This window comes from Hyaena hyaena, unplaced genomic scaffold (genome assembly GCF_003009895.1).
Source record: "Hyaena hyaena isolate Hyena2069 unplaced genomic scaffold, ASM300989v1 scaffold_842, whole genome shotgun sequence".
Lineage (NCBI taxonomy): Eukaryota > Metazoa > Chordata > Mammalia > Carnivora > Hyaenidae > Hyaena > Hyaena hyaena.
This window is the reverse complement of record NW_024081473.1, coordinates 669,370-684,705: the sequence shown is the minus strand read 5'-3', so window position 1 is coordinate 684,705 and position 15,336 is coordinate 669,370.

Below are 15,336 nucleotides of genomic sequence, written 5' to 3'. Positions count from 1 at the left end.
GTAGACCAACAGAGGAAGATTATTTAATAAAAGATGATGTGAAAGCTGTTAATTACTTGAAAGTAACATATTTGGATCCAATGCAAACCTTACATCAAAATAAATTCCATATGAAATTGATTACGTGTAAAATATGAAATAATCAAGTATAAGATATAGTAAAAATATTCTTAAAATGACAAAACTTTTGGGGTCCTGGTTGGTTCAGTTGAGCAGATGACATTTGATTTCAGCTCAGGTCATGATATCACAGTTCATGAGATCGGACCCTATGTCTCATGAGCTTCATGCTAACAGCATGGAGCCCATTTGGCATTCAGTCTCCCCCTCTCTCTATGCCTCCCTCACTCATGCTGGTATGCTTATGCTCTCTTCCTCTCCCTCTCTCTCTCTCTCCCTCTCAAAATAAATAATTAAACTTTTCAAAAAGTACAAAACTTTTAAATACTACAGAAACTCTAAAAGAAAACTATTGACTATAAGAAGCCTAAACTTATGGAAAAAAATCACCTCAAATAAAGCTGAAAGATAAAATGGGAAATGATAAGACTTTTGTGATTAAATTAAGAGGGAGTAGATGGAGGGTTTAGGATCAATAATGGCAAGTCCGGAAAAGGTTTGTACTTACTTCTGGTGGTAGAGCACATTGGTACAACTTTTCTAGTAAAGTAGTTGGTCATATACGTTAAAGAAGAAAAAAAACCCTAAAACATTGCACCTAGCAATTCCACATTTAGGGATGTATCTCAAGTAAAGAGTTGAATAAGTCCATATAGTACATGTGCAGATATACACACACGTGCACACACACACACACGCACGCACACACACCACACCACACACCACACATATATCGTATATATGACATTCTTTACAGCCTTATTTGTTAGGTGAAATATTAGAAGCAACCTAATTTTAACAGGTAAGGATTTACTGAGTAAATTTGTTGAAGTTATTTTAGGAAAATGGTTGAGAGGCTAAAAGAAAAGATTGAAATTTCAGCCTAGAAGAAAAGGAAGGCGATAAAAGGGAAGAATAGGAGGAGGAAAAGGAGGAACGGAAAGGGGGAGAGGAAGAAGAAGAGAGGAAGAAGGAAGAGGAGAGGGGGAAAGGAGGGGAATGTGGAAAAGAAGCCCTCTTTCATGTCTCTCTGGAGGCTAGGAATGAGGAATGAAGGTTTCATTTACAGGTATAATGGAAATTGAGAAAAGAAAAGTAGGCAATTATCTAAAGACAGTTTCCTAATTTGGAAAATGAAAATAAGAAACAATGAAAGCAAATTCCAAGAATTGCATGAATTAATCATAATTTAATTTATGATCCATTCGACACTTAAATATTGTCTCCACCTTTATGTAGTTCTTGGATGAGGATTGGCTAATAAATATCAGTCTGCATTTCTATTTTAATTATGATATGTTTTTAGAAATGAACAATCAGGTCAAAGTACAGTGATTTTTATAAGGCTTTTGAAAATTATAAAGCAATTATTTTTACAACAAATATATATCAACAGGTTTTTCTTAGGACTAAGAAAGGTATTAAGATTGTTCTAAATTGTTCATATTTGACATTCAAAGCAGATCTAAATTATTTTGTAAGTTTTTAGATTTAACAAAATCAAATAAACATAGAGGACCACTGATGTTATCAAGAGAAGACATGGCCTTACGATTTCTACCAAATCCAATCACTCTTCTTTTTCCTCCCCTCCTTTTCTTTCTTTTTTTGAGGCAATAAACTTAAATCTGGGGAGCAACTAAGACACAGGGAAAATAAGTTTCGAACTATGTAGTTTTGACAGAGGTTTTATTTTTATTCTGCTATTGCGAGGGCTCAATGATGCTTTATTGAATCTTACATTTTTCTTTATATTGCTGAGAAATAAAATGTTTCAGATGGACTATAAGTGCGGTTTCATGAAGAAAAGAAACTATATGAAATTGACACTTTTGTTCTCCACATATCTGTTATTGGTGTTATTTTCAGCCATAAATCTGTTTGCTCTACACAAGAACAAGTTGTTTTTGCCTCTGTAAGAATAGAGTCAATATAGTTACTGAGGAGCATGCTTCATTCCGCACTTCCTGCACATCATGAACTAAATTGTCAATGGAATAATTCCTAAGAAGCTTTGTTATTATTCCCCATTTGAGAAGCAGAAAGAACAGCTTGATTTTTAAAGCCCCAGACTGTAGTCCTGGCAGTTATTGAAATCACATTCTTCTATATACATGTAAAATGTTACTGTAAAAGTTATTGCAAAGAATAAATACAGACCCCCACCATCATATTTTTGCTGAAGTACTTTCCTGACTCTAACAACACTTGGAGAATCATCCCTTGCCCTCCTTCATCCTGATACTCACTATGTCTCTCAGAGATTTTCCTTCACTTCCTGTACTAGTAGGCGTGTTGAAGACTAACAACAGGTGATTCGTGTTGAGATGCCAAGCCCTTTATTTTTCAAGGTAATAGATTTGTGTGCTCTGCATCATACATCAGGGGCTCTTTCAAGTAGGATTTATTCAAACTTTTTCAGATATTTGTCATTTTTTTTTTCAGAGTTCCTCACCAGGATGATCAGTTCAATAAAAAAAGAATGGCACTTTTCCGTAACAATGGGGTGACTATATTTTCCTTCCATCTACTAGAAATGTCAATGGATTTGTTGAGTCAGTTTGAATCCCCTAAAGTGGACTTTTATTTTTTATGTAAATATTTTGTTTTTAAAGTTCAGAACAATACTTGCCCTTAATCTACATAAAATCTCAACAATGATTCAACATAATTTAACTTACGTTTATGTTACTGCATTCCGTAAAACTATCAGTTGGTATTTTGAGAAACATTTAGATTCTCAGTGCTAACTTTTGTGTCTTCTCATCTTTTAATTTAACATACTTATTTTAATTTTTTATTCATTATTAATTGGGTCACACTTTGTGCTCCATGTTGAACATCAACATGAAGCCAATTCTTGGGATCATCGAATCATTTCTATCTCACCAAGCATTGTAGTCAAGACATTGTCAATGTGAAATTTTGAATGTGCCTAATAATTGAAAAACAAAGGACTGGAGGGAAAGACCGTACATAAAATGTTATTGTTGTAAAAATATTCCAATAATATAAGCAGGAGTTTTAAGCTTTATCTTCACAAGAATATTATGAGACGCAACGAATGTCAGTAGATCTAAAGGCAAGGAAATGCTGGGTTTGCTGGAATTGAGTTTTGACAAAACAGTAAATGTGACCATCCTTATGCTGTGCGCTACAGGAAAACCCTGCCCTGACAGGATCAAGTTCAGTATCTACTGGTGCCAAATGTTCGTGACAAATGATCTTAGTCTTTTGAATAAATCCTTGATTTACCATTCCAGACCTTTCTTTCCCCCACCCACTACTTCTGGTTTATAATTCCAGAAGGCTACTTACCATTCCTCAAACACACAATGCAGTTTTACGCCACCATGCTCTAATTGGCACAAGAGTTAGACGTGAGGAATCATCCAAGCACCAGTAAAAGGAGAATAAAATTGCCCTGGGAGATTAAACTGTAAAATCAACATGTAAAGAAGAAAATTCAATTTAGAGAGACTGAAAGCCTCCAGGGTCAGCAGGATTTAACTCTAAAGGATTAAATATATTAACATATCTAAAGAAAGAATAAAAGAACTCAGAGGAACTGTGAGACAATCTGAGTAAGCCTGGACTTTGGGGAGGGGTTGGGGATGAGCTCATAAAGTGTCAGAAAAGGATAATCAAGACAGGTGACTTTTCAGAGCATTTATCGAACAAAAATCTATACAAACTACCTATGTGCATATGTATGTATACACTCATATAGACACATTTATTTCTATCTATGTACGTGTCTGCTTGTCATCCATCCCTCCATCCTTTTTTTCTTTTTAATTCCACTTATCTATTTAGAGAGAGAGTGTGTGTGTGTGCACTTGTACACATGTGCACCCTAGTGGGTGAGGGGCAGAGAGAGAGAGAGATAGAGACAGAACCCCAAGCAGTATCCGCACTGCCAGTACAGAGCCCATCACAGAGTTCGGACCCACAAACTGTGAGATCATGACCTGAGCCAAAACCAAGAGCCAGACGCTTAACAGACGAAGCCCCCTTCTCTCTATCCTCATATACACACATGGTTACTAGTTATCCCCTCTAAATTTAGGCTATCAGCCATCCAAAGTGGAATAGAGGATGAAAATTTTATTTAAATTTTCAAATGCATATGTAATATTCTATTTCTAATTCATATTTTAAAATGAACATATCTACCTCAAAGTTTTTTTCCCCTAAATATCTTCACTTATTCATGCATGCATGCATCCACTCACTAAAATAACTTTCTTAAATAGGATGCCTTCTCAGTATTAAATATTAAAGGAAGAGTATTTTTTTTCCACCAGACTATGTATATATTCTATTTCACTACTGAATTCCTGCATGGCTCAAAACACTAAGATTTCTTCAAGTCCTGGCTTTCATGAAAAAAGTCTGCATAGACTTCTTTTTTTTTTTTTTTAAATATTTTTTTTTAATGGTTTTTTTTTTTTATTTATTTCTAGGAGAGAGACAGCGTGAGCAGGGGAGGGTCAGAGAGAGAGGGAGTCACAGACCGAAACAGGCTCCAGGCTCCGAGCTGGCAGTCAGCACAGAGCCCGACGCGGGACTTGAACCCACGAACCGTGAGATCATGACCTAAGCGAAAGTCGGACGCTTAACCAACTAAGCCACCCAGGCGCCCCAGTCTGCATAGACTTCTGAAATTATTTTGACAAATGCAAAATTAATAAACAGCACAGTATTTTGCAACATGTCTACCACTTGCTTTCATAATATTACACCATAATGTATGTGTATACAAAATGATTTTTTAAAATGATAAAATAGAATTTTATGTCTTCAGTTTTGTGTTTTCTTCAATTTTGTTTTCCATAATAGCTTTTATGTTTCTGGACTGAGATTATAAATATATATAATTTGAGATTATAATATGAGATTATATCTATATACATATCTATCTATATCTAATCATCACTGTCATCTAGATATGTGTATATACATCTATATATATCATCTACATCTATATATGTATGTAGATACATAGATAGATTATATATATATATATATATATGCAAGGCATTTTATATTAGGTAGATAGAGTTTTACTAGTTTAGATCAATATCCTAGAAATCTTTAGGCGTGAGAGTGTAGAATTTATTTATCTATCTATCTATCCATTTATTTATTTATTTGTTTGTTTGTTTATGGAAGTTTTGACTTTGTTGAGGCTAGTGCTCTGGGGAAACAGCAGCCATAAGAAGCTCCTCCCCCCAACTCCTGTGTTCCCGAGAAAGCACAAAGGAGTGTCTTCCCCCGTGTGATATAAAGCCCCACTTTCCACCCTTCCTCAATGACTCCCTTGTTTTATAAAAGGACATCTGTCCGTCTTTGAGAATTTCCTCATTAACAAAATGTCTCCATGTTGCAATGGCTTGAGTATAATCACAGACCAGAGGAATTTCATTTTATGGACATTGAAGTAGGTGAATTCATCAGGTAACTCGCCTGCCTTCTCTCCCAGTAGGCATCAGCCTCAGAGCCCTGGCAGGTGCTAATCCCTCTGTAGAACCCCCTTCCCACACATCCTTGTTGGCAATCTACTCAGGTTTCACAAGTTTCAACAAAAAATGTCACCTTTTTATGAAAACCTTTCCGACCCATTAAGTTCTTATTTGTTTTTTTTTTTCTAATCACAAGTCCTATCACAATTTGTTATAATTCATTGCTTATATGTGTCTCTCCCGCACCAGAACGTGGTTTGTATTTCTGTTGTAGGGCACCTGACAGACACACGAGGTAACCAGTAAATGTTTCTTGACTGTTCACTGTTTAATGAATGATGCACGAATAATCAAAAGATGCATTAAGGAGTAGTTCTCCCTACTTAGAATGGCCTTTTCTATACTTACATAAATCCTATAAAGACATTAATCTATATACAGTGATGGTAACATCATTTGGGATCAGCTCAAAATTATTCTTCTTACAATGTATTTTACCCCAGTCTTTGATGACATTCATACCTGCTCTAATTCCCCTACCCATGACTGGGAAGATAAAGAATTAGTGATTTGGGGCACTTAATTGAGAAATGTTTTAAATAATAGACTCACTTTCTATGCCTGTTAGCATATACAGTACTGTCCAACAGTGACTAAAGTATGCCACTTTCCAGTGCAGTTGTGTAGCTTAGAGTGAAATATTTTACTAACTATACCACAAATCACTGAAGTATTTTATGGATGTCCCAAGGAGACTAACATCCCAGACAGTAATTTATCTGTGGGAAAAATTTGGGTAAATATTTGCAATTTAAACACTGAAATTTTTATAATAAAGAAACTGTAGTGTACACAGACATTATACAAGCCATAAATGTATGACTCTGAGAAAGATTGTTGGCGTTGATTGGCAAGATTATGTCCTGTAGTTATGGAGGAATGCACGGTATGGAGCCCGTGTGAAATCATGAAATCCATGTTTCCAACTAGCTTAGGCCATGTAGATTTCCAATTGTTTTTACACCTGGTTAAAATGTTATTTTTGGATTTTTTTAAATGCCCAATTTAAAAGCTCAACAGCAATTTGGCCTATAAAATAGCACTGTTATTATAACATTGTGATGAGATAAGATTAAATGAATCAGAAATGATACATTAATTCCATATTACAATATGCATGGGTTTAAACATTAGGAGGGTGAATGGTCTTGGTATGTAATCAAGGATTTGCGATTTCCAAACATTTAAAAAATAGCTGCTGTTTGCCAGGAAAAAGCTGTTGCTAGGCTCACTAATCTCAATTCATTAAAGTATTCTGTGAGTGCAGGGTACAAAGCTAGTCTTAAGCTGCCCCAGTTAATATGCCCACGGGACACTGCACATAACTTACTGGAACCAGCCAATGGCTATATGGAAAAATGGAAGAATTTTCATTTTAGTGATACCCAGTATACATCTCAAACACCCAGCCCATGGCAGCCCACAGCTCCCATTTCTTAATTCCTTCTGCCCAGCCCTAGCTCATGCTCGAGTTTCTAGGTGGGTGATAAATCTCATTGCTATTCAGACTTTTTTCTTAAATGTGTTTGGGTTGCTGCGATAAATGCTAAAATCATATAAATGATTGAAATGTGGAAAAATGTATCAATTTGTACTTTATTACTTCAGGTAATATCATTATATTATCATTGTTGCTAGGTTTTCCTAGCAATAGAGTGCTGAATTCATATAAGCTAGCAACTTTAATGATGGTCTTTCTGGCTTTGGAGATAGGTAGGATGAAGAGTGGATAGAACTTTTGCTAAGGAGTTGCTCTCTGTTTTTTCTGTGAGTGTTTTCTTGATTCTGTTTTTCATGCAAAAGTTGGGAAAAATTGTTTTTGCGAGGGTTTAACTTTGAAATGCATTTTCCTAATACATTTATCAATATTATTAAACCAAACATAAAAATCACATTGAAACAAAAACGATAACTTGTGAATTGTATAATTTTCATAAATGCTTAAAATTTATAATGCTTTCTGTTACACTGTGATTAATATCTCTTGAGTTAAGTGGTTGTTTTGGAAATCTGCTAATTTTTGACAGATGATCCCCTTTACTTAAAAGAAATGTAAGTTTATTTATTTATTTTGAGAGAGAAAGAGAGAAAGGGCATGTGCGAGCAGGATGAGGGGCAGAGAGAGAGGAGAGAGAGAATTCCAGACAGGCTCTGTGTGCTGTCAGCACAAAGCCTGATGTGGGGCTCAAACCCATGAACCATGAAATTGTGACCTGACCTGAAATCAAGAGTCAGATGCTAAACTGACTGAACCACCCAGGTGCCCCAGTTGATCCCCTTTGTTTTGGGAATTACTCTTTCCTGTCCCATATGTATCTGAGGATTGGCATTCAACTTGACTTTGGCGACCTTGAGGTTGGGTATATGACTCAGGGAAACTGAAGTAACCATCTTTCCAAGGAAACCAATAGTTTAGGAATGGCTAAAGCTGGTGAATTCAGGGTTCTTTTGGGTGTTTATTTTTAGCCCCCACCTTCCCCTCCTGATCATATCTGTTCTTTGTGAGGATGGAGACCTACGTGAAAATAAAACTGGCAAGATCTGAAAGCTCAGAAAGGTAAGTGGTCAATTTGTCACATGAAGGTAGATAACATAGTTCTTGGTGTAGCTTCGGACTCACATAATGCACCTTTCATGACCATAACTTTAGGGGACTGGATAGAAAAGTTTAGGACATTGCAACGTGTTGACTACTACTTCTCACCTTCAGTAAATTTCTATAAGAAAATGAGCTGTACCCTAAACAGACCATTGGGAATAAGAGAAGACAGAGAACACACCCAGGTTTTCAGAAATACTTTCTGCTGGTTGGGTAAAAATCAATAGGCCTAAAAATCATAGCAATCTGCCTTGCAGTTTTAGAAAATTATGTCAAACTCCTGGCCTTAAGCAGAGATATTGAGGCAAAAATTGTGAGGCCAAAAATTTCAATGGAGGCAGAGACAGGAAAAAAAAACAAAACAAAAAACAAACAAAAAAACCCAGGAATGCCTCACGACACCATTATTCTGGGTACTTCTTGCTTGACAAAGGCTAAAATTGCACTGGAAAAAGAAAGTCTATTTCTGGTAGTTTAATACAGCCTCCTTGCCATATCCCTGTTTCAGAGGCAGAGGCCAAGGAGGAAGGAGAGGAACCAGGAAAGGCTGAATGATAAGTCTTGTAGGTACTTAACATGTTCTTCAAACGTTCAGTGCCTATGCCATGTGTGATGAATGGAGAAGACGTCGGACTTTGCCAGGTGACCCTTTTTATTTTCAATCAGCAGTCAAGGAAGGGTTTAGGCAAATTGTCCATATGTCATATAAGCCAAGCAGATAGCTGTCCACCCATCAAAGTGATCTTCTAGTTCCCATGCCCTCCTTAGGTATGTCCATGGAAGAGTGATATATGTTCTCTCTCAGAGAACAGATATGAGGACAGTAAATTTGCTGGCCAAGAAACTCACTCCATGGTGAAGGTCAAAATCCTTCATATATCTGTGCAATAGGATATGGTCTGAGCAATGCACACATGATATTCCTTCTCTATATAGGAGTATTTTCCATTACACGTTTGCTATTTATAATTGCTTTGCTGGATATATTTTCATTTTTCCCCTCAATATACATTTTGTAAGTTGTATAATTAGGCATTTGGGTGTAAGCAGCTGACTCAGGAAGAATTGCATTTGGTTGAGAAAAAATGCCATTTATTCAGAACAAGGACAATACCATGTTTGTTTTTGAAGTTAGGACGATCAGATCACCCATTCTGGTATCATCCAGCTTACAAACAAAGTTTATATACATCTTCAATTGCGATTCTACATGATCTCAAAATGGCCAAATAGGACCCTCAATGTTAAATGCATCCTGATTCTACATTGTCTGCTGTTTGTCCTGAATCAGTGTATCTTCATACTGATTCGCTTTCTGTTTTGTTTCCACCATCTTGGGCCACTGTTTTCGTTAACTATAGAAAAAATGAAATTCAAAATTATAAAATATAAACCGACACAATTTGTTATACGACTTAAGAGACACACTGGGGCGCCTCGGTGGCTCTGTCGGGTGTGTCTGACTTCAGCTCAGGTCATGATCTTGCAGTTGGTGGTTTCGAGCCCCATGTCTGGCTCTGTGCCGACAGCCCAGAACCTGGAGCCTGCTTCAGATTCTGTGTCTCCCTCTCTCTCTGCCCTTAACCTACTCATGATCTGCCTCTCTCTCAAAAATTAATAAACATTAAAATAATTTTTAAGATTTAACAGACATAAATTACTCTGTCAAACTACTACAGTAATTAACAAAGACCTACAATCTCTGTGCATATTTCACTGCAGATGGCTAACAGATAGTTGGCAGGTCACATGTTGAGTAACAGGTGTATGTTATGGGGTCCACTACCTCTTGACACTCTCCTTACTTAGCTTGAGATCCACAGTGATAAGCAGATTGACTGGCATGCAGTCAGTCTCAAACAACTATTTGGTTAACTTCTAATAAATGAGTGATTGAATACATAAGAAAGCTCATTAAATTAACCTGTCAGAAATTCCTAATTGCCTATTCCAATATCTATTTTCCTTTTTCTTTTAATGAGACCCCTACACTTAATTTAATTTAATTTAATTTTCAGTTAGGAAAGCTTCAGCCTTGTTAGATTAAAAGCCTCAAGTAACAGAGACTGAATAATATAAAATTTCAATTTTTTCTTTTCGAGAAAGAGAATCTGGAAGTAGCAAGCCAGGTCTGCTATGGCTTCTCCATTATCACAAGAGACTTCGCTCATGAAGGTCCCCCTCCCTTCTCTACCAAACCCCGCATGCCACTCGTATCATTTTCATCCAGCACACTGCTGGAACCCCAGACAGTAGTCCCACATTCCAAGCAGTGACCGGAAGAAGGATTTAGCAATGGTGTTGCACTCTTTCTCTGGAAACTTTATTTAAGTTCCGCAACACCCCTGCTCCACCTCTGACATGGAGGCATGGGTCTATACAAATGTTTCAGAGAAGTTACGAAAGAGTCATCGGTTAGCTGCGCAGCCGAGGAACCCGCTAAACTGCAAAGCCCTTTCTCATAAATAACTAATATGGGGTCCTGATATTTTGTAGAAAGACCAACAGATGAAAATGGAAGTTGGGAAGAGGGGTGGAGGCACAGTTTTTTTATCTCAGCTCTGAGTGATTTTAGATAAGCCATCTTGCCTCCCATTCCTTCATGTTAGATATGGAAATTGCATCAGATAATCTCTTCTATTGCTATTTCCAGCACCTTACATATAATCACAGCGATTATTTCTGTCTGTCTATCTCTAATTTACCAGCATTTTCGTTCACTTACTCTCACTCGTTCCTCAAAAGAAACAAGTAGTTTCATTTTCGGTGTTGAAATTGAAAATTCAGGAACTTATCACTTTTTTTTTTTTAATGCTTATTTATTTCTGAGAGAGAGAACATGAGCAGGGGAGGGGCAGAGAGAGACAGAGACACAGAATCCGAAGCAGTCTCCAGACTCTGAGTTGTCAGTACAGACCCCGATGTGGGGCTCACCCACAAGCTGGGGGATCCTGACCTGAGTCAAAGTCAGTTGCTCAACTGACTGAGCCACCCAGGCGCCCCATCAGGAACTTAATCTCAATTCAGGCATCTAGAGAGAGGTGGGCTTGAGCTTATACTCCCTTATCCTGTGATTCCATGAAATTGTGTTCTATATAGAATAGAAAAATAGTATTGATAAAATTATCTCAAACATGTGCTTCATGTTGACTGTCTACTTATCATCTATTGGTTCAAAGTATTTTCATCAGAAGTTGATTTCATGTAGGCAGTGAAATAGGATATAGACATTTAATACTGCAGTCTTGACCAAAGTTCAGGTTCAAAGGTGTTGAGGAGCAAGCAAGTATTAACATTCTTTAACAACAAAAAAAAGTATTTTCTTAAATGTTTATTCATACCTAGCTCCTGGCATTTAAATGTACATTTCAGAGAAGTGATTTTACACTCAAAAACGTGTACTCTGCATTTAAAAAAATAAGAATATTACCATCTATTGCAGAAAATGTAGGTTACAGAGAGTTGAGGATACTTTTATGGGGTGATTGTTGCTGTTTTGAACTACATTATATCTTTTGTATTTACACAAAGTAATGCTTTATGACAGTCACTAGGCCATTTCTTTTTAAGTACAGATAATATTGTTTCACAATTTATTTGGGAAGGAAAGGCACTGGGCTTTAAATAAGGGCAGTTTGCTTTGCATACAGTTTTTGATAACTAAGTTCTAGATTCATTTCACATGGGAATTTATGTTTCTCATATGTTCTACTGAAATTATTATTCTAATAAATCTTGAGTTGCCATAAGAGACTCATTCTAAACAACATTCATATACAGATCGCATGCGTGAAATCAAATACTGAGTAACAATAATCTCTACTTCATAAAATGTGCTTACATTTTAAGCTGAACATTTATCAGTATTTATTTTACTTGCTTTATTAATGCAATATTGATGATAATTTGTTGTAATAGAATGCAAGTTTTTTCAGCTAAACATGTCCCTCTCTTCATTTTCCATTTAGCTTTCTGAACTTTCTTACCAATATCATGCATTTTTTTCATTAATCAAAATCTTAAAGTCATATATATATATATATATGAATTAATTGTTATGTTTTCTCTAGGAAAACGCATCCCAGCTTCACGAATGTGAAGAATATGTGGTAGTATATGGTATGTGGTAGAATAGAAATCAAAATCTTAATGCTTCTCCCCAGGCTAGAGCTGAGAGTACATTTTTGTCCACCTTAACTGAGGTATATCAAAATCATCCAAAACAAATAAAATATGCTTTTCAATAGATGAATGAATGCCTAAAAGTGAACTCATAGGTGTATTCCACAAACATACTAGACACAAAACCTGACTTAATATCCAATGTTGACTTTCGCAGAGAAAGCCACTGAAGTCCACCTGATGGCCTTTGCCATTCATCCAAGTGTTATCTTCATCTTTGTCGTCTTGAGCATTATATGCTATTGGACTGAAGAGCATTGAAATCTGCTCAGTCCGCTCTCTTCAGAGAAGCCACTTTGGTTTCCTGGTCTTAATTTACTTCCCAAATCGATAATATGTATTTTCCTTTAAAATTGTTATTTTCTTATTTTACAGAACCCTCAATGGATCCATTATATGCAAAAATAATGACTGCATTTCTTATTTTTCCAAAAGGATTTTTATGATCTGGCCCCTGCCTTTCTTTTTGAGCTCACTTTTTTTGCCAAAAACACAAAGATTTCACACCAGATGAATTCCTTGCAGTTCTTTGAAAACACCATGATCTCTTATGCCTATGTGTTATGATATCGATAATCCTGATTGCCTTTCACATTCTGACTCCTCAGTGAACTTGTGTAATCCATCTATCAAGTTTCAGTTCCAAAATCAGCACCTCTGGAGTTCCCAATTCGCCAATTTCTGCTGAGCAAATGGCACCCTTAATTGTATACCAAGTTAGGGCTAAATATCCGTCTGTCTGCCACTGAAAATGAGTTTACTCAGTATCCAGCACAATGTAGATGATCACTAAGTGGTTTTGAATGGATAAATTATTGTCATACCAATTTGGTAACATCAAAGTTAAAAAAAAAAACTACGAAGAATCAAATAATGCTTGAAAAATAGTGGCTACTTTGTAGTAATAATAGATAACTATTTTCTAGCCATTTATGTGGTAAGAAAAGCTGAAGATTACTTTGCTAAAAGGCTCAGTGATAAGCTGATGATAATTTTCCAAAATGTCAAGTGTTTAGGTTGTTGAAGACTTTTTGTTGCAAACCAAATTTTTCTTTTAAAATACCAAATGACTTTTGAATGTTGAATTCTTAGCCTAATAAATTATTAAGAAACACTGCCCAGTTTTACTATTTATTCCTTAGTATATGTACATATGGAAAAAGGAGTTAGGACCCCAACCTTGGGGGAGCATTGGAGAAGCTTTGGAGAACTGGGTGTGAGTATAATTTCTGTCCCTCATTCTTACTTGCCACGGGCCCATTTGCCTGGATTTTAACTTCTGTGATTCTTTTATTTTTTTTATCACTTTTTTTAAATCAAGATAACATATGGACATACTTTCTTATAAGGCAAAAGGTATTAAAATCAATGTAATTGTGATCATTGGAAATAATAAGTAGTGGGCTGTGACCTTCTTCTTTTCTAAGACTTGCATGGTCATCAAGCAGCAATGAAGTCATTTGGGAACTTTCAACATATTCAGATGAGGCTCTTCCAAATGTCCACATGGAGTGAGACCTGCAGTTGGTGTTGAGAGAACAAAGTGGCCATAGTGGTTTTGCTCTTCAGCACAGAGGGTGTCTTTAATTTCACCCCCTACTCCTTGCTGCCAATAACGTTGACCCTCTCCATTTCATCAGAAAGGATTCTTCCGGCTTCTGTGGCGGTATAAACATCTGTCTGCGCAGAGTGGCCATCATGACCCAATAGTGCCTAATGAAGACTTTTGGCAAACTCACCTTTTTTTGCTGTCACTTCTAGACTCTTTTTTTGCTTATCTGTTTGGTGGCCTCTCTATGAGTTGTGGACCTTGTCTTCTTCCCTTTGCTACATCACTTGCCTTGTGTATGCCCTCTGCCTAGATTGTAGGTTACATTAAAGGTATCTTTTTTATAAATATGGAAATCAGAGTGATTTGCAGTTTAGATGATATTTTCAAGGACACAGGGGCCAGGAAATAATTTATTGTGAAGCTGAAAATTGGCCTTATAATTTTCTTTTTATTTTAAAATGTGATTTATTTATTTTTGAGAGAGAGAGGTAGTGAGAGGCAGAGAGGGAGAGAGAGAATCCCAACCAGGTTCTGTGTCATCCACCAGAGCCTGACACGGGGCTCAAGCTTACAAACCATGACATGGTGACCTGAGCCAAAATAGAGACTCAGATGCTTAACTGACTGAGCCACCCAGGAGCCACATGCCTTATAATTTTCAGCATGAGGATTGCTGGGAAGATTTGGAAGCAAGAAAATGCAAAGCTCCTTAAACTTCTAAAGTTTGAGAATGAGTTGAGATTTGTTTCCCCCCAAGACCTCTAATAATAAGAGTTTTCCCAGACAAAATCACATAAACATTTGAGAGCAACTTCCAGTTCAGAACAGATGTGATAAATTTGTGTTTTTTCCCTTTTAATTTGGCTGATGTTTTCACACAGAATTACAATTACAACTTCATATAATTTCATTGTCTATATTTTAATTATCTAAGTTAAATGGAATGCATTCAAGTTTCTGTTTGCAGAATCAATATCCAATCACAGTGTTTATTGCCGGTTTGAATAAGTTTTTGAACAAATGAAGGGAAATAATGTCTAAATAACTTGGTAATATTTTAAAGCTTTCAGAGATTTAATGATATTTAAGAGTATCTCACTGTTTATTCCATACTCAATTATGTTTAAAGCTAGAACAGGAAGAATAGAATTCTAGTATATTAAACAGAAGAAAGAGAAAATACTTCCTAAGCCATCAAATATCCACAATTTATTAAAGAAAATATTTAAGAATTTTAAACTTGGCATTCTCCACAAAAGGCTGAGATATTTCAACTTTAATATCTAGGATCTATCAGAAATTAACTCCTTTATTTATTATGACAACTTAAACTAATTAGAGCGGGTAGCAAAGTTTTA